Source organism: Suricata suricatta, chromosome 6, assembly GCF_006229205.1.
Source record: "Suricata suricatta isolate VVHF042 chromosome 6, meerkat_22Aug2017_6uvM2_HiC, whole genome shotgun sequence".
NCBI classification, from domain to species: Eukaryota; Metazoa; Chordata; class Mammalia; order Carnivora; family Herpestidae; genus Suricata; species Suricata suricatta.
This window is the reverse complement of record NC_043705.1, coordinates 46368332-46394217: the sequence shown is the minus strand read 5'-3', so window position 1 is coordinate 46394217 and position 25886 is coordinate 46368332. Positions and strand designations below refer to the sequence as shown.

Genomic DNA, 25886 nt, shown 5'->3' with positions numbered 1-25886 from the left:
TAATTCAGCAGTAATACTAAACATGACTATGGGAAATTAATTCTAGGAATGCCAAGAGAAAAAAAATCTATTAATGGTAACAATATACAAACAGATAAAAAGCAGGTAAAATGTATCTTTTTGATAATGCCAGAAAGGAACCCAATAAAAGACAACAGTCACTCTTAACAAAAATCTTAGTAAACTAGAAACAGTGTATTTCTTCAATAAAAAACCAAATATCTGAGTCATGTTCATGAAAACAAAATACATACTAGAAACAGTACTGTTAAAATTTAAAAGAACATCAACCCTATTAAGCAAGTGAAAAAGACAACCCAGAGAAAGAGGGGAAATATTTGTAATCACGAATCTGATAATGGACCTGTATCCGGGATACATAAAAAACCCTTACAACAATAAAAAAAACAAACAACAAAACTTAAAAGGGCAAAGGATTTGAATAGGCATTTCTCCAAAGATTTACTAATGGTCAATAAGCAAATGAAATGAGGCTCAACATTATCAGTTATTAACAAAAGGCAACTCAAAACCACAATGAAGGGGCCCGGCCCCCCTGGTGGCTTAGTCGGTTAAGCATCCGACTCCGGCTCAGGTCACAATCTCATGGTTGGTGGGTTCGAACCCCGCGCCGGGCCCTACGCTGACCACTCAGAGCCTGGAGCCTGCTTTGGATTCTGTGTCTCCCTCTCTCTCTGATCCTCCCCTTGCTCATACTATCATCTCTCTTTCTCTCTCTCAAAAATAAATAAAACATTAATTTTTTAAAAAACCCACAATGAATAAATTTTTTGCACCCACTAAGGATGGCTAAAATCAAAAAGACAGGCAGTAACAAGTGACAGGGAAGATGTGGAAAAACTGGAACCCTCATACATTGTAGATAGAAATATAAATTGGTACAATCATTTTTGAAAAAAACTTTGGCAGTTCTTCCAAAAAGTTAAAGATAGTTACCATCTGACTCATCAATTCAATTCATAGGCATATAATGAAGAGAAGTGAAAATATGCACTCTCAGAAAAATCTGTAACTAAAGTTCACTGTAGCATTATCTAGAGTGGACAAAAAGTGGAAATAATTCAATACTCATCAACTAATGAATGGATAAACAAAATGTATATTCTCACAATGAAGTATTATTCAGCTATCAAGAGATTAACTACTGATACAGATAGAACATGGATGAACTTTGTAAACATTATGCTACTGTACAGAACCCAAACACAAACAGCTACATATAGTATGACTCCATTTTTATGCAATGTCCCGAATAGGCAAATTCACACAAACAAAAATTAATGGTTGCCAGGGTCCAGGGATAAGAGGCAACAAGAACAACTGCCAATGGATACAGGGTTTTTTAGAATGATGAGATATTTTGGAATTAGATAGTGATGACAGTTACAGAGCCTTATAAATATATGTAGAATATAATATAGTATAATATATTATGGTAGAATATACTATAATATATTGATATATATTATACAATAGTATAAAGGTACCAAAATTACTGAATTATATTTTAAGCAAGCATATTTTACTGTATGAGTTAAAACTCAATTGCAAAATATCTTTTAAAAAAATGCCATGAGGGGCACCTGGGTAGCTCTGTCAGTTAAGCATTCGGCTTCAGCTCAGGTCATGATCTCACAGTTCGTAGGTTCGAGCCCCATGTCAGGCTCTGTGCTGACAGCTAGCTTGAAGCCTGGAGACTGTCTTTGGATTCTGTGTCTCCCTCTCTCTCTCTGACCCACCCCTGCTCACACTGTCTTTCTCTCTCTCTCAAAAATAAATAAAAAATTAAAAAAATTTTAATGCCATGACACCAGTTAATATCATTTTTATGTATTAACACTACAGATTCCAAAATGATTTCAGTAAGCACCTTTTTCCTTATGATTATTTACCACCTCCCTTCTCCTTTTAAAAACTTAAGATAAATTACTTAAACCCAAAATTCTATAATCTAATCCCAACTTAGCTTTGTATAATTTTACTAGCGAGTCAAATCCTTTGGTCAGGGTAGATCTTTTTCCTTACTACAGACTCCGCATTCCACCTGCCACTTCCACAAGCTAATTACTTTTTTAGTTCTCTATGTGGTATTTTAAATGAAGAGTTCTATAAATAAAATATGTTTTTATGCAGTGTGTACACTGCCCTAGAAACTAAACTAAACCTGTTGAAAAACATGACCTTATTTGAGAATCCTGAACATGAATGCCACAATACTTGAAATTCCACCATTAGTTATATATTCTGGACCTTCTAAAATCAACTTCTATTAAAATGCAAATTCACATGGTAAGACAAAGCCCTAACTTCCTAAGGTGAATTTCCTCATAATTTTTCCTGGGTACAAGAGAAGAAATCATGAGCAAAGACCAGAAAAAGGTAAGAATCAGCAAAAACAAACAAACAAACAAACAAACAAAAACCCAAAAAACAAGAGGCCAATTTGGATCCCCATTTTTCTGTAAAGCTAATGTGTTTGCTTTGGGGTTAACTTAGCCTGCGTAGGATTATAAACATTACAAACCTTCCAAAAAAAAAGAAAACCAGATCAATCTCAACACCTAGTTACAGAAAATTTTTAAAGCTTAATTATTAACTATAACACTTGTCAGTAAAACATAAAAATACCACCACTTGGGATGTCTGGGTGGCTCTGTTGGTTAAGCGTCTGACTCAGCTCAGGTGGTGATCTCACGGCTCGTGGGTTCGAGCCCCGCATCAGGCTCTGTGCTGACAGCCAGCTCAGAGCCTGGAGCCTGTCTTTGGATTCTGTGTCTCCCTGTCTCTCTGACTCTCCTCTGCTCAGGCTGTCTCTCTTTCTTTCTCAAAAATAAATAAAACATTTAAAAAAATTTTTTAATGCCACCACTTGATAAAATTTGTAAGACTCAGATTAATATTTTGGGTATAAGATCTGTGATTCTATTAAATCATCCCAAACATGGGCTAAAGGCCCATCTATTTTTTTTTAAGTTTTTATTTATTCAAGTAATCCCTAACACCCAACATGGAGACTGAACTCACAACCCTAAGATCAATAGTCCTATGCTCTTCCTACTGAGCCAGTCAGGCACCCCAAAAGACTTTCTATTTATTTAAGTATAATAGCATCATACCTGAATTAAAGAATCAAAGAGAAAATTTTACACTTCTACTACTCAAGCACTACTTTTTCTTCTTTTTTTAACCACATCATTTAGTCCCCATTAATTGAATGACTTACTACAAAGGCATTGTGAGGATAATATGTGGTTTTCCAACCACAAAGGGCTTAGAAACATAATAGGGGATACAAGACAAATTCAGTTTAGAAATTAATAGGGGTGCCTGGGTGGCTCCATCGGTTAAATGTCTGACTCTTGATTTTGGCTCAGGTCATGATCTCACTGTTTTTAAGTTCAAGACCTGCATCAGGCTCTGCACTAACAATGCAGTGCCTGCTTAGGATTCTCCATCTCCCTCTCTCTCTCTCTCTCTCTCTCTCAAAATAAATAAACATTAAAAAAAAAACCAGACTAAGAGGCAACCATTAAAATTTAAAACATTATCTTGCTGCATTGCCAACTTTTATAAACTATTCCATTTTATCAAAGTGAAACTGGAAACTTCTAAGTATTGGCATTCTAATGTTATGAGAAATATCTTTGTCTACAAGTCCGAATTTAAATTATGGTTTAGGGATTAAGCCCCATACTACTTGATGAAATAAAATAACAAAAATGGGCATTTAGTGATAGCTACTCTGTGCCAGGTATTCTGTTAAATGCTTATATACATAATCTCATTTCTCAGAATAACTCTGTAAAGGAGGTTCTAATTTTATCCCCATTTCACAGATGAGGGATCTATGTTGCTTAATTAGGTTGTATTAAGAAGGTGGTCATACTGGAAGGAATGGCTGAAATGAAATCAGGAAATACAGATGCTGATGAGGATGTGGAGAAAGGGGAATCCTCTTACACTGCTAGTGGGAATGCAGACTGGTGCAGCTGCTCTAGAAATGTAAGTTCCTCAAAAAAATTAAAAACAGAGCTACCCAATGACCCAGCAATACCACTTACTAGGAATTTACCCAAGAGGTAAATGCTGATGCACAGGAGCATATGTACTCCAATGTTTATAGCAGCACTTTCAACAAAAGCCAAATTATGGAAAGAGCCTAAAAGTCCATCACCTGATGAATGGATAAGAAGATGTGGTATATATACACAATGGAGTATTACATGGTAATGAGAAAGAATGAAATATGGCCATTTGTAGCAAAGTGGATGGACCGTGAGGATGTCATGCAAGTGAAATAAGTCAGGCAGAGAAGGACAGGTATCATATGTTTTCACTCATATGTCTATCCTGAGAAACTGAAAGACCATGGGGGAAGGGAAGTGTAAAAAAAATAGATACAAACAGAGTGGGAGGGAAGCAAACCACAAGAGACTATTAAATACAGAGAACAAACTAAGGGTAGATGGGGGGTGAGGGAGAGGGAAAATGGGTGATGGACATTGAGGAGGGCCCCTGTTGGAATGAGTACTAGGTGTTGTATGTAAGCCAATCTGACAATAAATTGTATTCATTTAAATGAATGAATGAATGAATGAATGAATAAAGCTGATTATAAACAGTCCTTAAGTTCATCCCTGCTGGCTCCACAGACCCAGGTCTTTACTCACTGCACACACTCTGTGTAGAAATGTCCCATGTATACTTATATACTGGTCTTCTCTAATTTATAATGTGTGGAAATCAGACTTGATTTTTCAAACATTACTTCTGAAAAGTACTTCTGTTAATTAAAAATTTAAGTTTATTAATTCTGAGACAGTGTGCAAGTAGGGAGAGGTGCAGAACAAAAGAGAGAGAGAGAGAGAGAGAGAGAGAGAGAGAGAATACTAAGCAGGCTCTCCACACTAGCATTACAGAGCCCAACACAGGGCTTGATCTAATGAACTGTGAGAACATGACTTGAGGCAAAATCAAGAGTAGATGCTAGGGGCCCCAGGGTGGCTCAGTCAATTAAGTGTCTGACTTTATTTAGCTCAGGTATGATCTCACAGTTTGTGTGTTTGAGCCCCGCATCAGGATCCGTGCTGACAGCTCAGATCCTGAAGCCTCATTTGGATTCTGTGTCTCCCTCTCTGTCCGACACTCCCCTGCTCAAGGTCTGTCTGTCTGTCTCTCTCTCTCACAAATAAACATGAAAAAAAAAAAAAAGAGTCGGATGCTTAACTGGCTGTGCCAGCCAGGTTCCCCAAATAATAAATTTCTTTAAAATTCTCTGTGGAAAAGGAAATAAAAATATATTAGAGCAGTTAAGAAGTGCCAGTGTTTTGTGCCCAGTTCATTCACATACATTGAACTCTGATACCCCTCCAAATTAGATTCTTCATACAAATTTAAATATAAACAGAGGTCACAGCACAAGTTAAGAACCAAGTTTTACAATTCCACTACAGAGGCAACTGGCTGGCTCAGTAGGTAGAGCATGAGACTCTTGATCTCAGAATCGTGAGTTCAAGCCCCATGCTAGATGGAGAAATTACTTGAAAAAGATTCCAAGTATAAGAGTATTGCATGACATCAATGATTCACAGTGACTGAAAGGACAATGCAGGTCCACAAATATCAAAGACCAACATGATAATAAATTATACTTTAAATGTTCCTGTTGAGAAAACACCTATAAGCATATGGACTTGGGAATCTTATTCAATAAAATATCATGCATGGCCTATGAGTGGGAACCATTCTAAAATTTCAATACAAATATGTCAAAATGGATGATAGGAAAAAATGGCATCACTGACACCTTTGGAATAACTTCTCAATTCATAATGACCATTTCTCTGAGAAAAGGCAAACATAGGTCCATAAAATATCTCTGTGCAATTTTAAAAATACAGCCCTAGGGACACCTGGGTGGCTCAATCAGTTGGGTGTCCAACTTCAGCTCAGGTCCGACTTTGAGCCCCACTAAGAGTGGGGCTTGACTGGAGCCTGCTTCCGATTCTGTGTCTCCCTCTCTCTCTGCCCTCCCCTGCTCACACTCAAAAGTAAATAAACATTAAATATACACACATACATGGTATTACATGTAATACCAAAAGCAAGATTTACGAGGGATGCCTGGGTGGCTCAGCTGGTGAAGCATCCAACTCTGTATCTCGGCTCTGGTCATGATCTCATGGTTTGTGAGTTCAAGCTCAGTGTCAGGCTCTCCACAGATGTGCAGACCCTGCCTGGGATTCTGTCTCTCCCTTTCTCTGCCCTTCCCCAGCTCTCTCTCTCTCTCACACACACTCTCTCTCAAAATAAATAAACTTTAAAAAAAAGCAAGATTAATGAAAGAAATAATTGATAAGTAAGATTTCATGAAAATCACAAACTTCCACTCTGCAGAAGACAATATCCACAAAATGAGAAGACACAGACCAGCAAAAAAAAATATTTGCAAAAACCCATCTAATAAAGAACTATTATCCAACATACACAAAGAACCCTGAAAACTCAACAATAAGACAAAAACAGTCCAATTTAAAAATAGGCCAAAGATACTAATACTCACCTCACTAAAGAAGACAAACAGATGGCCAATAAGCATAAGAAAAGGTGCTCCAAGTCACAAGCAATCAGGGTAACACAAATTAAAACAACAAGATACTGCTGCAAACTATGAGAATGGTCAAAATCTGGAAGGCTGACAACACCGAAAGCTACCGAAGATGTGAAACTCACTCAGAGCCGGTGGGAACACAAAAACTGTACAGACAATTTGGAAGACAGTTTAGAGGTTTTTTTTTTGTTTTGTTTTGTTTTTTTACAAAACTAAACATGCTCTTACACATGATCCATCAGCTGTGTTCCTTGGTATTTGCCCAAAGGAGTTGGAAACTTACGACCACAGAAAAACCTGCACACAGAAGAATACAGCAAGCAGCTTTATTCATAACTCTCATTACTTGGAAGCAACTAAGACATTCTTCAATTGTGGTGAATGGATAAACTGGTACATTCAGTAAACAGATTATTCTGAGTTAATTAGAAATGAGCTATCAAACCATGAAAAGACATGAAAGACTTGTAAATGCATATTGCAAACTAAAAAGTCATTCTGAAAAGCCTGTACATACATATATACATAAGTAAAACTATATGATATGCTGAAAAAGGCAAAACTATGCTTCAGAGCGTTCCAGGGGTTGAGGGTGGAAGGAGGATTAAGAGACAGAAATAGGGAGGATTTTTAGGGGAACAGAACTGCCTGTTCTGATACTCTAACAATGGACATGCCATCATACATTTGTAGAACTCACAGAATGTAAGACACCAAGAATAACCCTAAAATACACCATCTTTGGGTGATAATTCTATGTTGGTGTAGGTACACCAACTGTAACAGATGTACTACTCTGGTGGGGAATGTTGGTAATGAGAGAGACTGTGCATGTATGGGGACATTGGGTATATGGGAAAAATCTCTGTACCTTATGCTCCATTTTGCTATGAACCTAAAACTGGTCTGGAAAATCAAGTCTATTTTTAAAAAGGACAGCTAGTCCTGATACTTATTATGGAAAAAGGAATGGCTATACCTTAACTGGAAAAATTACAAATTCTGTCAGTGACATTCCTATTCTAACATGCAACCATTCAGTGTTAAATAATACATCACTCTATGGGATGCCTGGGTGGCTCAGTTGGTTAAGCTTCCGATTCTTGATATCTTGATATTGCCTCAGGTCATGATCTCGAGGTCCTGAGATGGAGCCCCGATTCAGGCTCTACACTGAGAGTGGAGCCTGCTTCAAATTCTCTCCCTTCCTCTCTCACTCTGCTGCTCTCCCCTGCCTGGGAGTGTGCGCTCTCGCGCGCTTGCTCTCTCTCTCTCTCTCTCTCTCTAAGAAAAACAGAACAAAAAAACAAACAAGCAAACAAAAAACCCTCAATCTAAGATCACTCTTTCAATTAGCTGAAGTTTTTCTTTCTTTTTTTTTTTAAATAATTTTTTTATGTTCTTTTTCTGAGAGAGAGAGGAAGGAGAGAGAGCATGAGTGGGGGAGGGGCAGAGAGAGGTAGGGAGACACAGAATCCGAAACAGACTTCAGACTCTGAGCTGTCAGCACAGAGCCTGACTTGGGGCCTGAACTCATGAACCAAAAGATCACAACTTGAACCAAAGTTGCACAGTTAACGGAACAACTGAGCCACCCAGGTGCCCCAAGAGTTTTTCTTTTTAAAGCCAACTCAGTCAAGCAAACTGGGACACCATGCAGCTCAAAATCTGACATTTCCTTGGACTATGAGGATTTTTTAGTAGCAAACATATGACTGGTTATACTAAAGGAAATCTTGAAAACCTCTTAAGCTAAAATCATCTGTATCATATCTTTTGGTGGGTTAGTGATCTCAGTAAAGCATCTGCATTACATGCCAGGAGCAGATCTAAACATACCTCCTTTATAATGGCAAGAACACTTTGTAGAGAAGGAATGGCCTTTTTTCAGACATAAATATTTCTCAACTTTCCTAATATGAAAATAAACATATCATTTCCTCAACTGATTTCCAGTGCACCAATAAGCCAAACTGAATTGTGGTATGTTATTCCTTCATTAGAAAACAAAATCCTTAAATAATCTGCTATCCAGTTTGCAAAAGTCCAAATTAGAACAATGATAAGTGGAGGGGTATCAATGTCTATTTTACCCTTAGCTTAAGTTAGAGTACAAAAAAGTTTATTATTTTGAATTATATCATCTTACCCTTACATTTAAGCCATCTTCACTGAGCTTTCTGTATATTATACCCTTCTCTTTTTATTAAAAAAGTCATTATTTAATTTTTTTTAATTTTTAATGTTTTTTATTTATTTTTGAGAGACAGAGAGAGATAGCGTTAGCAGGGGAGGGTCAGAGAGAGAGCGAGACACAGAATCCAAAGCAGGTTCTAGGCTCTGAGCTAGCTGTCAGCACAGAGCCTGACCCAGGGCTTGAACCCATGAACCATGAGATCATGACCTGAGCCAAAGGCAGCCACTCAACCAACTGAGGCACTCAGGCGCCCCAAAAAAAGTCATTATTTTAAAAAATTAATAAATCAGGGGCAAATGGGTGACTCAGTCGATTGAGCATCCAACTTTGACTCAGGTCATGATCTCGTGGTTCATGAGTTCGAGCCCCATATCAGGCTCATCGCTGTCAATGCAGAGCCCGCTTCAGATCCTCTGTCCTCCTGTCTGTCCCTCTCCTCCTTGTACATGCACAGGCTCTCTTGCTCTCTCAAAAATAAACTTTTAAAAACTAAAAACATTACAGTAAAATAAAATAAATCATTATGAAAAAGAGCCTGAGAGATAGAGAATATGAGCTACTTAATTGTTGCCAACAATTCCCATTCGTTACTCAACAGCTCTTACATAAGGGAATTCAGATTTTAGAAATCATTTAGAACTACAAGAAAAATCTTTTGTCTCCTCTGGAGAACTTGTGATACATTTCTTTATTTAGGGTAATGAGAACCCTGGCTCCCGGGAAGCTTAGCCACATCTGGTCTATTATAGCAATCATTCTAAATTACTTTAAAACTATTCATTTCCTTATTTCTTTCCATGGATATGATTTTCTATTAATTATTGTATCACATCCTATTAAAAGTGACCTCAAATCTTATATTTAAGAATGACTATTAGGGGCGCCTGGGTAGCTCAGTCGGTCGAGTGTCTGACTTCGGCTCAGGTCTCACGGTTTGTGGGTTCGAGCCCCACGTCGGGCTCTGTGCTGACAGCTAGCTCAGAGCCTGGAGCCTATTTCAGATTCTGTACCTCCCTCTCTCTCTGACCCTCCCCTGCTCACGCTGTCTCTCTGTCTTTTAAAAAAAAAAGACAAACAAAACAAAAAACCATTAAAAAATTAAAAAAAAAAAGAATGACTATTATGTTCAAATTGAACACTCAAGGGGGTGCGTGAAAGGCTCAGTTGGTTAAGTGTGCAATTTCAGTTCAGGTCATGGTCTGGCAGTTTCTGAGTTTGAGCCCTGTGTTGGGCTCTGTGCTGACAGCTCAGAGCCTGGAGCCTGCTTTGGATTCTGTGTCTTCCTCCCTCTCTGCTCCTCCCCTGCTAGTGCTTGCTTTCTCTCTCAAAAATAATAAATATTTTAAAAAATTGAACACACAAGATCTTATTTAATTCTATCATATACTAAAAGAATAAAAGAAAAACTAATTTAAAAAAAAAAAAAGGGCTGTTCTTGGGAGCAGCACCCGGGTGGCTCAGTCCGCTGAGTGTCCAACTCTGGCTCAAGTCATGATCTCTTGGTTTGTCAGTTTTTGAACTCTGTGTCAGGCTCTGTGCTAACAACGTGGAGCTTGAAACCTGCTTCAGAGTCTGTCTCCCTCTCTCTCTCTGCCCCTCCCCTGATCATATTATCTCTTTGTCTCTCTCTCTCTCTCAAAAATAAATTAAAGAAGAAAACATTAAAAAGGCTGCCCTATATTTATTAGCTGAAAGGATATCCAATTGTGGCGCCTGGCTGGCTCAGTCAGTGAAGTATGTGTCTTCTGATTCTGGGGTTGTAAGGTCAAACCCCACAGTGGGTAAAGAGATTACTTAAAATTTTTTAAAAATCTAAAAATAATCACCAAACAAAAAATGCTAAAAAGTCACACAGCAAACTAAATGCTTAAATAAAGAGGCTGAAAAGAACAATGGATCTTGGCAAAAGAATCCCTATGTATCTCAGTTTCTTCATTTATCAATATAAAGGTAGGGCTACTTACAGACTAGGAATGTAATTAAGAAAAACTTAATATAGTTATTTGTTCCTTGTCATCTCTCCTGAGCCTAGGACAGTTCTTAGCACAAGTTAGGTGTTTAAATCTTGTTGTTACATATAACTTTAGGAGAAAATAGACTCTAGATTCCATACTATCCTTCAGATATCTGCCTCAAGTCCTTGCTCTGACATAGAAAGTAGACTAGATAGGTGAGACACTGAACTGTAGGAACAAACTCTGCTCTGTAAATGGGTACAGTGAAACCTCTTTACTACATACACAGTTCAAAGAATTAACTACTCTGAAGGAAATGCATAATAATATTACATACTCTGATGCATGGGAGAAAACAGTAGTTTTAAAAAGTGGGTAAAAAGCAAACTAGCGTTCTTGTCTTTTTAAGGTAAGTACCATTTTCAGTATATTAACTACATATAAATTAATTTAACAAAGATACACCAAGAATCTATTCATTGTGTGTTAAATACCATGCTGTGAAAAAAAAATGGATGGGAATTCAAATATATAAAATTTCATTAATTTACAGTAGAGCTACAGAAAACAAAATTGCCTGTAATAAAAAGAGCACAGAGTTAGGAACAATTTTGTTTCTTTTAAACAAAAAGCATATCATCTCAAGTACATATACACAAGCTCAAGAAAAGACTAGAAATAAACACAACAAAATATTAATAGTGATTCTCTCACAGAAGCAGAAATACATTGATTTTTATTTACTATTTTGCACCTTCCCTAAAGTTACATTCTGCTTTAGGATAAATCTTTCATGGATCTTCTTGACTCAAATATTGATGTTAACTTATTTTTTAAGTTAAACTGGGCTGTATTCCAGTTATTATAAATTTTAAAAGGATCATCTATGACAAACTGGCGTCTGCCAAAGATGGGGGAGAAAGGGTATATTAGTCCCAGGTTTCATCATTTATGTGAACCCATAGCTTGTTTTTCTATAATATCCATTAAAATTATTTGGAAACTATTACTATTCTAGCTTCCAGTTACAAGTATAGTATACTAGCAAGTATAGTTCCTTTTTTTTTTTTAAGTAGGCTCCATGCCCAGTGTGGATTCCAACATGGGTCTTAAACTCAGGACCCTGACATCAAGACCTGAGCTGACATTGAGTCGGACACTTTAAGTGACTGAGCCACCCAGGCACTCCTAGAAGTATAGTTCTAAGGAGAAAAAAAAAGTTTAGTTCTGGGGACAAAATGCACAGTATTGTGAGTGATTATAGTTAACAATACTATGTCATAAAATTGAAAGTTGTTAAGAAAAAAAGTAATTATGTGCTTAGATGTGATGAAGATGTTAGCTAACACACTGGAGGCAATCATACTGCAAAATATGTCCAGATCAAAACACTGTATACCATAAACTTACACAATGTTTTAGGTCAATAATTCAATAAAGCTGGGGAGGAGTGAAAATTAAAAGGCAAAACACAAACATCTGGCACAAAAAAATAGGGATAAAGAAAATGCAGACTTTAGAAAATACCTAAGAAAGTACTCATATAAAGGAAAAATCAATATAATCAGGAAAATAGGATTTATTTTTCCAACCTCATTTATATCACTAACCAACTAAATGACCTCTAGGATTTTACTTCCCCATCTGGCCTAATAGTTCCTTTTCCTGTTAAGTTTAAAAAAAAAAAAAAAAAAGGACACCTGGGTGGCTCAGTCGGTTGAGCAGTTGAGCATATGACTTCATCCAGGTCATAATCTCACTCTGTGCTGACAGCTCAGAGCCTGGGGCCTGCCTCGGATTATGGGTCTCCCTCTCTCTCTGCCCCTCCTCTGTCCATACTCTGGTCTTTCTCCCTATCTCAAAAATAAATATTTTTTAAAAAGGGTAGGGTAGTTATGGGAACTAGACTATTTTCTAAGTCACTTTCAATGATAAACAGAAGGAAAATACCAGCATTCAAGGGAACATAATCTTTCATTCACACCAAATTATCTATTAATTATATTACAAGGAAGAATAAGTCCAGTGAAACATGTAAAGTGATATTTATTGTGTATAAATTACTTTAAGTAGAGAATTTACTATCATAACCAAACAAAAGACCAAAATAACTGTCACTGAATGATATACTAATTATTACTGTTCATCAAATTATGTACTCAACAGTTCAAGGGAAATGTTTGGTATTATTTTTTTCAGAGATAAATAAAAAAGCAGTTGAGAAACAAAAAGGTTGGGGGTGCCTGGATGGCTTAGTTGGGTGTCTGACTCTTGATTTTAGCTCAGGTCATGATGGGGGGGGGAGGGGTCTTGGGATCCAGGCTGAGCATGAAGCCTGCTTACAATATTCCCTCTCCCCTCCTCCCATCTTCTTCCCACCCACCCCCACCTCTGTCCTTCTCTCCATGCTCTTTGTACATTCTAAAAATAAAAAATATATTAAAATTAAAATAAAATTTAAATTAAAAAAATTAAAATTCACTTCTAAACCTCTTCAAAAAACACACAAAAGAAGCTTCAAGAAACCATTCTAGTATTACTGAAAACACATTCAAGAGGCACTTAAGGGGCAGAATATAGTAGAAGGCACTGACTTGTATGTAAATCAACCCAGGGATTTTTACTTCTCTAACAAAAGACACTCAGTTAAGCAATTATGTTTTCCCCCTTCCCATTCCCACAGCTGAATAATGCTAAAGAAAGCAAATACAGTATGATTAAACAGGTGGTCTTGGTCAGCAATAAAAATTCCCTATCCCATTATTTAAGATTAAATGCTACCCTAATGTTGGAGGATGGTCTCAAAAAATGGAAGGAAACTGAGGGAAGAATTTTGTAGTTAATAGAGAACAAACTGATAGTTACCAGAACAGAGGTAGGTGGGGGGACTGGTGAAAAAGGTGACAGGGATTAAGGACTGCACTTGTTGTGGTGACCACAGGGTGATGTATACAAGTGTTGAATCACCCATTGTACACCGGAAACTAAGAGTACAGTGTATGTTAACTAGAATCTAAATAAAAACTTCTTTAAAGGAATTTTGTAGTTAAATAGATGGTTATTACCTGTTAGTATACACATTAAATAACAAATATTAGAATATACAACTTAAGTAATATATTTATAAATCAATTAAAAATAAAAAGTGCTATTACTAGTACACCTATAATAATATACCTAGAAGATCCAAGTACATTATGAAAAATCTATTAGCAATTTCTTGTAAAGTCTTCAGGACAATACAGTAGGTAATAACATATGAAAAAAAAAATCAATCTCTTTCCTCTATTTAAATATCCAAATAAGAATACAATTGATAAGACAGCTCCATTCAAAACAGCAAGAGCTCTCATCCTTCCTTAAGTTTGTGGAAATAAACACAGCAAAAATATAAACCTTCCTTAATAATTACAAGAAATACACATTATTAATAAAAAATATGGATATGACAAGAAGAATGTCATAACTTACACCTTCCTATAAAGAGATCGGCTACTCTAGAGGTATCAATTACAGTAAAACATTGGATTGCTAGTAACTTGCTGAGTGTTCCACAGATGTTGTAAAGACAAGTAATGTCACTTGATCACAACGTAGCCAATGGTTCTTGACATTCACTTTGATATATGAGTGCTATGGATTACAAGCATGTTTCCAGAAGGAATTATGATCACAAACCAAGGTTTTACTGTACTTCCTAAATTAATCCATAAATTTAAAGTATTCTCAATCAACACACCAACAAGTATTTAGAATTTAGTAAGAATGATACAAGTCCACGTGCAAAATTCATTTTAAAGTACAGCGATAACCAATACTTTCAGATATCAAGCATACTATACTGAAGACAAAATATCAAGATAGTACCTTATTATAACAAAAAACACAACAAAAAGAAAATCTTGACATAAATTAATTAGGCATATTTGGGAATCTACTATTGGTAAAGACAATTTTACAGTTAAAAAGATGATTTATCCAAAAAATGGTGATATAACTAGATAGAAATATTTTAAGAATAAATCCAGATCATTATTTTACTCCTTAAGCCAAAAATTTAGGTTATTATATTTATAATCTTGGCACAAATCCTTTTCAAAAATATCATTAAACCCAAAAAATAAATATTGACTAAGTTGATTACACTGAAATTTAAACTTGTATATGGCAAACACCATAATCAACAAACCAATTAAATCTACGTGGAACATAAAAGGCACAAAAAATGTAATATTCCTGAAACAATTCTTATACTGAACTTGCCAACATCACAATAAGTAGTAGATTTAAATCTAGGCAATCTGACTTCAAAGCCTATGTTCTTATTACTGGTTTCAAATTTGCACAAGAATTTTAAGACAATTAATATCTAATTTGTTCAAGAATGGACTCAGAAAGGTACTCTTGCATACTATTGGTGGAAATATAAATTGATACTAACTCTTCAGAGGGAATCTGCTTCTATCAATCAATTTGAATTATACACATAATAATACATATATAATGCAGTTTGGGTATTTATCCAACAGAAAAAAATCATATAAAAGTGCAAACGTTTATGTGCAGAGAGTAGCATAAACATATATTCTGTACAGTACTGTCATGTGTAACAACCCAGAAATAATCCTAATGCTAATTAACAGATATATATGCCTGGTTTATCTCCATATATACAAATGAAATATATTTTCCCATGTATATTTTAAAATACTTACACATGTGTATATATGCTCACAGCCTCAATGGAATACATAAAGAAGCAGTGTTCAGAAGAATACACAACACACTGATAAGAGTATCTCTTGGAGATGGGATTATGAAAAATTTTCATATATGTTTTTGTATATGAATTTTTATTATCAGAAAAATCACCATAATTTTTTAGCCCTTTGCCTACCCAAACCCCCTCACTGCTTTGTACCTTATCAAGCCTTCCTAGCCTCTCTTAAAATATCTCACTCTGTAGATACCTAAAAGAAAGAACCTGATAGAAAGAACTGACTTACATAACTAAAGTGAGGAAGAAGATTCTCAGGGTTTCTGGCTTGGGGATAGTTTTCAAAAGAGAAGACAAGACACTATGTTGATATCAAGTATCTCTGACAAATCAAATACACAAATACACAGCCTCTGTTATTCTGGAGTTAGCCCCAGGATAATTAACAAAATCTTTTAAAGTCCCCAGAGATTAACAGGACACTCAAAGAATTCATGTGCTAATGCCAGGATCCTTATCTTTTCCTAGAAGACTAAGGGTAATCTAAATTGCAGTCTCAAAAAGATATCCTAGTATACTTCTTAAATCACTTCAAAATCTCCAGGGATGGGGGAAGTCAAATCAACTTACTCTAGGCTAAGTGATAGCCCTGGCAAGGAGATTACAGGTTTCTTACACTGGTCTTAATACAAATGATATAATCTGATCCCTACCTATTCCTCCAGACTCTAGATTTAGTCTAAGGTTTGATATTCCAAGGACATCATCAACAGGTACATATGTGTGCCTAACTTTTGAATCATGCAAACAATATAACCTCAATGTGGAAAAATACAGTTACATCAAAATCACTGCACTCATACTAAAACTGAGCTGCAACATTACCTCCACAAGGACATACCAGTGTACACAATAAATGTAATTTCCATCCATCTTTCAAAGTAACCTAGGATTACTAAGGAACATAAATGTACCAAATATTATACTTTAGAATGTTATCTCTTTAGAAATACTTTGAAAATTGATTTGACTATAGGGACTTGGCTTCTATCTGAAAATGTCTGTCTTAACAAATGTTTACTTCATCTCCCTCACCAAAAAAAGTATAGAAACAAAACTAGTTCTCAGTGTTCGAGATAAATTATAACTATGGAAAGGAAAAACACAAGAAATGAACCCCATGGTGTTGAATTAGAACTGGATGTATTATTAAGAAATCATTCTACATTTATTGAAATATACTCGGGGGTGCCTGGGTGGCTCAGTCAGTTAGGCATGCAACGCTTGATTTCAGCTTAGGTCATGATCTCACCGTTTGAGCCTCAAATCAGGCTTAGTGCTGAATGTGGAGCCTGCTTGGGATTCTTTCTCTCCCTCTCTCTGCTCCTCCCTCACACCTTCTCTCTCAAAATAAATAAATAAAACTTAAAAAAAAAAAAAGAAATATATTCTAAATGTGAATGTGTATGTGTGTACATATAAAAATATCCCCTAGCTGGAGCACGTGCATGGCTCAGTTGGCTGGGCCTCCAACTCTTGGTTTCAAGTCAGGTCATATGATGGTTCGTGGGTTCAAGGCCTGCATCAGGCTTCGCATTGACAGTGCAGAGCCTGCTTGGGATTCTCTCTCTCTCTCTGTCTCAAAATAAACAAACAATAAAAATAAAAAAAATATTCCTAGCTTTATATACTAAGAAGGCCTGAGAGCAACAACACCCCAAGAGCAATGAAGACGAGAACTACTCAGATCTTGGCTTCTAAGTACCATTTTCTGCTAAAAATACCTGAAACAAATTTAACAGTAACTCTGGAACACCATATTGTGCTAAATAAAGGAAGAGCTCAAGGAAGAAGAGGTATATCAAAAAAATAAACTAATAAGCCAGCTGGAAAGGGTCCTCACTAGCCAAATCAAGAACAATTTGAGCATCAAAAAAAAATGATAATGGATTATAACCCAAAGAATGTAACAGCTAACCATGATTTCATGTAGATGTAAATAAATAAGTTAAAAATAAGATAAGGAAAAAAATGTTTACATAGTTACAAAGTACCTACCCCCAACATATTTATCAATTACAAATGAGAGAAAGAATACCTTGACATAGGAGGTATCTGGTAATTACAATCAAAACCACATAATCAATGATTATCATCAATAGTGGAAAACTGAAATCGCTCACCACCTGATAAGAGGTAATGAGAAGAATGCAGCATCACTAACCAAATATCTAACCATAAAAACTTAAATCTATTCAAAAATCTAATGAAAATCTGGTCAAAAATCTAATCATAATGGTATCATGGAAATATAATTAAGGGATACTCTACAAAATAACTAGATCTATAATCTTCAAAGTGACAAATCCTTGAGAGTAAACACAGAAACTGTTTGGATTAGAAACTAAAAGACATGACAACTAAATGTAATCCAAGATTCTAAAGTGGATCTTTTTGCTCTAAAAGACACAGGGACACTAGTGAGATTTAGGTGTAATATATTCTTTGATAGTCTTAATGTCATTACATAGCATAATGTCCATATTTGTAAAAAAAATAACATTAAAGTATTTGGGTACTAGTGGCTGGGCAACTTACTGCCATAGAGTGCAGGGACAAAAAAGTTCTTTGTACTATGTTTCCAACTTTTCTATATATTTGTCATTATTCCAAACTTTTAATATGAAAGAAAAATGACAAAAAATCTATAGCAGTAATAGGGAAGGGTATACCTACAGATAATAACATAGAATGGAACTTGTAGAGAAACCAAAATGAATGGTGGAGGGGGGGATGACAACAGAACACAACACATCTGAGGAACCACATATACAAAAGAAGCATAAAAAGGGATCGCCAAAAAGAGAAAAGTTTCTTTAGCAAGAAGGATTGGGAGAAGTGTGTCCTGGGCAGTGAGCCAGGTAATAAAACCAGAGAAGAACAGCTGCACGGTTAAGGCCTCCAGCAAGCTCTCCTTACTGTGGGAGATCTGACACTTGGGCAGGATAATTGTGAAAACAGTGGAATATTATCCCCGAGGGACAGGAAACACGTGTAAGAGGACAAGCTACCCACATGCCCTAAAGGAGAAAGCCATTACCTAAATAAATATACCAAAGCCAGAATAACAGGGACTTATATGGGCTGGGAGAAGACCATGAAATGACCAATACCATGCAATCCGGACCATAATAGAAATCTTTAACCACAATGAGAAATATGACATTTGAAGAAAAACCAGAAGCACAATAGATATACCTAAGGACAATAAGATCAAATCTCCTATACTGTTAAGGGAGGGGGAGGAGGGAAGACAATGTAAAAAGTTTTATCTCAGAGATTCAATAGGTTACAAGTAAACCAAAAACAAAACTAAAAAGAAAAACCAACTCCTATGAAAATGCAAGAGTTCCCAGAAACTCTATCCTCCCCACCACATAAAGTAATTGAAAAGAAAGACCAAACTGATGAGCTAAAACATCAAGCCTCAGGATTCTTTCAGAATACCAGCAGACAGGCAGACACATACACACACACACACACACACACACACACACACGCACGCACGCACGCAAAAGAAGTTATGAAAGCACCATAAATCCCAACATACACCTAAGTTTTCAAAGTGCAAAGTGCACTCCATGGGCCTAGGAAGTCCTGAGATGCTTTCAAAGCATCCTCAAGATCAAAACGATTTTCATAATAATACTGAAACATCATTTGCCTTTTCACATTATATTAACAGCAATGGTGCCAAAATATGGTGGGAAAAACTGCTAGCACCTTAGTACAAAGGCACCAGCATCAAGCCATACAAGCAACACTTCATATTCCCAGACCTCTTCCTCCGCCCCCCAAGTTTTTATGTAAATTCCAACAAGTTAACAATATTAGTTTCAGGTGTAGAATTTAGTGATTCATCACTCACAACACCCAGGGCTCACCCCATGTGCTCTCCTTAATACCCATCACTGATTTAACCCATTCCCCTGCACACCTCCCCTCCAGTGATTCTCAGTTCATTCTCTATAGCCAATTTCCAGATTTCTTTTTAAGTGACACTTCCACTTAATATCTTTAAGAAAGCAATAAAAAGTAATATCATGGGGCACCCGGGTGGCTCAGTCATTTAAGCGACCAACTCTTGACATCTGCTTGGGTCATGATCACACTGTTCATGAGTTGGAGCCTTGCCCTGAGCTCCACACTGACAGTGTGGAGCCTACTTGAGATTCTCTCTCTCTGGCCCTCTCCTTTTCTCTCTCTCAAAATAAGTAAATAAACTTCAAGAAAAATAATTTTGGGGAGTCTGGGTGGTTTAGTCGGTTAAGTGTCCAACTTTGGCTCAGGTCATGGTATCATGGTTAATGAGTCTGAGCCCAGCATCAAGCTCTGTGCTGGAGCCTGCTTCAGATTCTGTCTCCCTCTCTCTCTACCCCCAACCCACTCCCACTCTCTTCATCTCTCCCAAAAAATAAACATTAAAGATAACAATTTTATTAAATCTCAACTACTTAACACATGTCTGTCACATTTTATGTGAAGGAATAGCAAAATGTCGAGGAAAAGCACTTATACAATTACTTCAAATTATGAGATAAGTTAACCTTTTTCTCATGAAACACCATTTTGACCTAAAAGAAAAAATAACAAACTATGCTTGTAGGCTTAGGAATTTGGCAGACATTTTTTTCAAAAATAAACCAATCCTGCAACTTCAAGGGAAACCCATGAACAGTATTTGTTACCAATGATAAATATTCAAACTTCCAAGTGAAAATTTAGAAATGTGGAAAGCGTTTATCTATCACCCTGAACTTGATAGCTTCACAATACTGAAGACTTTTTTGATGGAATTAGTGGGGATAGTTACAATTTTTTTTCTTTTGTTACTACCTAGTGAAATGTATCAACATTTGGAAAACATGTAACTCAATGAACTAGTATTTCTCAAATAACAATGTCACAAAATCATGAACAAGTAAAAGATTCACTCAAAGTACAAGATAAACCAATGGATTTTCAGATAATGAGATATGGAAAATTCACTGATACACTGTTGGAATGGATATTGCAGCTATCCTTTAAGAAATCTTGGTGTGGTATCAAGGAATATCCACTATTATCTAAAAAGGCTATGAAAATACTCCTTCCTTTTCCGAAATGCTGGATTTTCTTCATACACTTCAAATGCAACAACATACTATAATACTGAATATACAAGTAGATATGGGAATCAAGCTGTTTTCTATTTAACCAGACATTAAGAGACTTGTAAAAATATTTAACAATGTCACTCTTTTTGTTTAAGATTTGTTTTGGAAAATAGAGGGGGTTTTTTGTTTGTTTTATTAAATTGATACCATTTTAACAAGTAATTGTTTATGATTTTTTAAACAAAATTGATAGTTAAAATTTTCTAACATGGAAAATAAAATAAATACAAACCACAAAAAACCAAAGCTCAGTGGAGTTCTCAGTAATGTGTTCCTAAGATCAAAAAGTTTGGAACAGTTGCTTTAGGTCTACTACTATTACTTGTAATTATACTATGCTATAACAGAATGAATTCACCAAAAGACAAATGCAATGTGTAAGGAGGCACACTGTCCCAAAGCAAGTTGTCTGAAGACTCCTCTAGTTCCTAAGTTACTCAGTCTTCTCTCCATTTTCATACTCCCTCCCGGTAACACCAAACGTCAGACTTCAGCATGCTGCCTTTCTCGCTCCTTCTAGTACAGCAAAAAGCCAGCCAATCATTCAGTATGTACCAAAGTAAATGGGCTCTGAATAAAGATGTGTCCCTAAACTGATATACCCAAATGCTATTGTACCTCTGATAACTCATCTTTATTATTTTCTACTTTTTCCTACTACATTTTATATACCTAAAATCATAATCTCCAGAAATCTCCTTTAACTAACTTAATGTTCAGATGATCTTTTCTATTGTCTTACATACTCTAATTTATAAACCCTGCAAGCCTTCACCCAGTGGTACCTGGAATAAAATGTGAAGTCACAAGAGTTCACTGAGTGATAGAATTCCACTGTACTTATTTCATAAAAACAGACAAAGGAAGGGAATTTCAAAATTTTAGGAAACAGAAAAGACATCTAACTTGAGAGGTAGAACAGAAAGGAAAGGGACAAAATGGAGAAGAAAAATACAGCTTTATAAGCTTGTATATTTTAAGAAGCCAAAAGCATAATCAAACAAGAAGGTACAGGGGTCGTACAGAGTCTTAATACAGTACTATGTAACAAGCTGGTGTTATCTGAACAGGTAATTCCAGGGGTATTTAAAAAAATGTTCAGGAAACATAAATAAAAAGGAAAGACATTAACGAGTATAAGGTAAAACACTGGCATGTAAACTGGGAATGCAAAAGAGATATTATTAAATGGGGCATATAAACCTTTTCTCTTTTCTTTTTTTAAGTTTTTAAATATATTTTGAGAGAGAGCAAGAGCACACGAGCAGGGTAGGGGCAGAGAGAAGGAGAGAATCTGTCAGCACAGAGCCCAAAGCTGAGACTGAACTCAAGAACCCTGAGATCATCACCTGAGCAGAAACCAAGAGTTGGATGCTTAAGCAAATGATCCACCCAGGCGCCCCCCCAAATAAATTGTTTCTACTATGTTATCAACAGTTTTTTAGGTGATGAGCATGGAGTTTAAAAAAGAGAGGAAGGACAACATATCAACAAGAAACAACAGCTGAACATGGAAGAAATAGCAGAAGTAAATGAACTGAACTATAAAAATAGGAAGCTAAAGAAATTAGAAGAGAAAGCCCAATAATAGCTAGATTCCTTTTTTACAATTAGGAAATATAAGACTAAGAAGAAAGCTAAAGGTAAATCTGAATAATGAGTAAAACATGGGTCAAGAGTTAGTGATGAAAGCCATCAAGAAAGAAACAAAAAATGTGGAGTCAATCAAACAAAAGTTGGGGTCAGAAGTGATGAGCTTATTTCCTTACAAAATTCAGAAGCATGTGTTATAGAGCATAATTCATGTATCATTTTATGACAAGAGCAAACAGTGTGCATGCAAAAACTGAATCATCTATTTTGAACAGCAAAGCACAAGTACAATTTATGTTGTCAGGAAAGGAAAAGAGAAAGACCTTTAGATTTACAACACAGGGGGGAAGCACCTAACAGGGAAATAGATGAGCAATGGAAAGAGTAAAAATGAAAACTGCAATCAATAAAATCTATTTAAAAAGAATCTAGCTACATTTCACTCACAAAAAAGAAAATTACTTTCCTATCCAACATCACTAAAATTCTGCATAAAGCCAAATACTTTATAAACAGTGCCATAATCTGTTTCTAAGCCAAAACAGCTTAAACTCTCAACTATGTTAACCTACAAACATTTAAAATAAATAATGAAATATGCACCTAATTTTCTAAAATTTTTAAGTATTTCTTAAAGTAAGTTATCTTTTACTATAAAGAGTTCAATATCACTGTTGAATTAAAAGAAGTAAATTTAGAAATTAATGACATATGTAAAATTTCTCTAAGAAACAACATGCAATAAAAATTTGGTTTCCATATTTGAACCACTGTAAGCTTGTCATACAAGTTTGCAATGGTTTCATCTCCAACGGCAGACAGACTTCATAATATTTGAATTAATTAGTTTAAGGATGAAGTTTATCACTATTGAAAACTCCTAAGGACCTTCCTAAAGAGTGCCATTAAATATGTATTTTGGGCAATGTAAACAAAACCTTTGGAAGTACCCTAGATTTGCCAATTTAATCTAAGAAAAACCACAGAACACTATGAGAAATATCCAAAATTAAAAGCCACTTAAAAATATTTTAACTGATTCTCATCTTTCTTTAACCTCTTTTCAAACCGCAAACCCATTTTAAAGAAGGATTTGAAAATATGTATAGTTTGACAATAGTATAAAGCTTAAAATTCATTAAATTAATTTGGTACTAGACTGACAAAATCTCAGTAAACCACCAAGTTAATTTTGCCTTGACGGGACAAAAGGAATCAAAGGTTCTACAAAGGTGAACATTTCACGTTTTTTAAGTGTGCTGTCTGCATCTAAACAAACTTCTGATCCCTCAAAAGAAACCAAGAACTAACTTGATCTAAAAACAGGGTTTTAAGTAGTCCTTTCAAGTGCTACGATACTTTTCACTTGTAAAATTTACTAATGCAGAGAAACATCTTCACAAAGTGATAATTCTCTATAAAAGACTTGCTCTATTAAGGCTCTGTTGCTCTGAGGCCAAGTATAAGCCATATAAGGAAAATGAAGTTCAATGCCACTTATTTTCTTCTGCTCTTTGAGATGCCCAAGAATAACCTCTTTTCTTGCCTAATATTATGTTCCAAAATTATAAAGTAGATCAGCTATGCACTTTAAGTTCTTTGATAAAGCTACTTGGACCTAACACGGATGAGTTGATGGTTCACAACCATACCAATACAAATAAATAAAACAAACAAATTCTTATAAAGGATCTCCAGAGTCTACACTCTGGGGGAACAAAATCACAATATATAGTAATAGTCAAAAGGCTCCCATTTTGAAATGTTCTTAACATAGTAACAAACAAGTTGTGAAATAATTCGATCCTGCTGTTCAAAAGCTATCTTTTCTCTTACCTAAAGAATGCCAACTATTTTTCATGGGGTAGCATAAGCAAACAAAATATTAATTTATAGTTGACATAAATTACCAACGGGATGTCATACGTATTTAATATTTATTCAAAAGCACAATATTACACCTCCTTTACCACAAAAGTACTGAGAAAAAAAAAATCAAGCCTAACACCACCAATAAAGAAGCCGTTTGTGTTCGTGGCGGACAAACTCGTTTTATCTATGAAGACTACCGATTGGCTCAGAGGTGTTTATGCCTGACTGGCGGAATGTCTCCCTGCTTCACCAATCCTGCCCTCGGAGAAGGTACCTATCACTTTAAGGCAGAACCGGTCAAAACATTTGGGCCACTACAAAAATGTAAATACTGTACTATTCAAAAAGGACACAGGTTTATTACAACTAATATGACTCCCCTGAAAATCGTTTTAAGCATTTTACTTCCCTTTCTATAAATTCTGGTCTGAACTGCAGAGAAACCCTAACAGATCAAACTACTTTGTTCTTTAATTACAACTCTATCCATAATACTTAGTCTCTCCTACTCCTTCTTAGGTCAGTTACAAGAAAAATTAGGCAGACACTTGCTTTCGATTAATTAACCGAACAAATATTAGAAGATGGTAAATGTCTGAAAGGAAACAGTTACTGAAGAAATACATTACCCACCTAAAAAAACAAAAACACTAAGAATATCAAAGTATATTTGTTTATACAATCCAACCGAGTACATTTCTAAGGGCTGGACTGGAAAAAAAAAACTACAACCCTGAAACTATATATAATTAACGCAAAGGTCAAATAATCGATAACAGTATAAACAAATGTGGCAGCCATCTCATCAACAGTAAATCCGTCGCTGCAGAGACCTAACTTTTTTCCAAAACACAAGTTGCCAGGTTCAGGAACTCAATACATAAAAAATATACATTGTATAGGTTCTAGGAAACTAAAACTTCTGGACCTAGTGCTGAACAAAGGCACTCTGCCTTCCGATTGCTCAAAACTTTTCGTCTCACCGCATTCTTACAATCTCTTCTAAAGTAACCAGAGTCCAGATGGTAGAAAGGAGGAAGAATCAGTTCCACTCTTTGGCACCTGAAATACTATCCAGTCCCACACTACAAAGGATTAATCTAGGGCAATTTGGGAAGAAGTGAGAAACACTAAAAGTATCCTCTCTTTCCCGGCCCAAGAGCTTTGTAACTTCTAGACACTTTTCATGAAAATTACCTTTCGGTCGGGCAGTGTCTCAGGGCAGCTTTTTCAAGGCTTCGCCTGACATGATTTCCTTCCCTGCATTCGTCACTTTGGATCCAGCCGAATTTCTCTCTCGGGTGAGAGCGGATGTGGAGAGTGGCCTCCCGCAGTAGGACGAGTAGGTGGCTTTGGAGGGGGTTGGGAAACGCGCTGGTTTCCTGGTCTCGAGTTATGCAGGAGTTTCCCAGCCCCAACTAGGATCTCCGCCGAAAAAAAAACTTTTCACTCGTGACACCGCCCGGAATTACCGTGCGAAACTCACTTCCTGCCTTGGCGCAGAAGCAGGATCCAGCTCGGTCCCGGGGAACCCGGAAAACCAGCTCCGCGCGCGCTGGGGAGGGGGGAGGCCACGGGGCCTCAGCCCAGAGCCTCCGGCTCCGGGCGTCCGGCGCGCCCCGCACACCCGACGGCGGCGGAACCCGGCCGGCTGGGGCCAAGATGCCGCCGGGGCGCTGGACGAGCCTCGGCTGCGCTAGGCCGC

General features: G+C 36.4%; 1 protein-coding gene across 8 annotated transcripts in view; it reads right to left on the bottom strand.

Annotated features, from left to right (window-relative positions):
* The window catches only part of ERBIN (erbb2 interacting protein), a 121368-nt gene extending 95488 nt beyond the window's left edge, over positions 1-25880 (bottom strand). For all 8 annotated transcript variants that reach the window (XM_029942345.1, XM_029942344.1, XM_029942346.1 and 5 more), the window contains exon 1: positions 25379-25880. The gene's annotated coding sequence lies outside the window, so the exon portion shown is untranslated. The remainder of the gene's footprint in view (positions 1-25378) is intronic.
* Between the last annotated feature and the right edge of the window lie 6 nt (positions 25881-25886).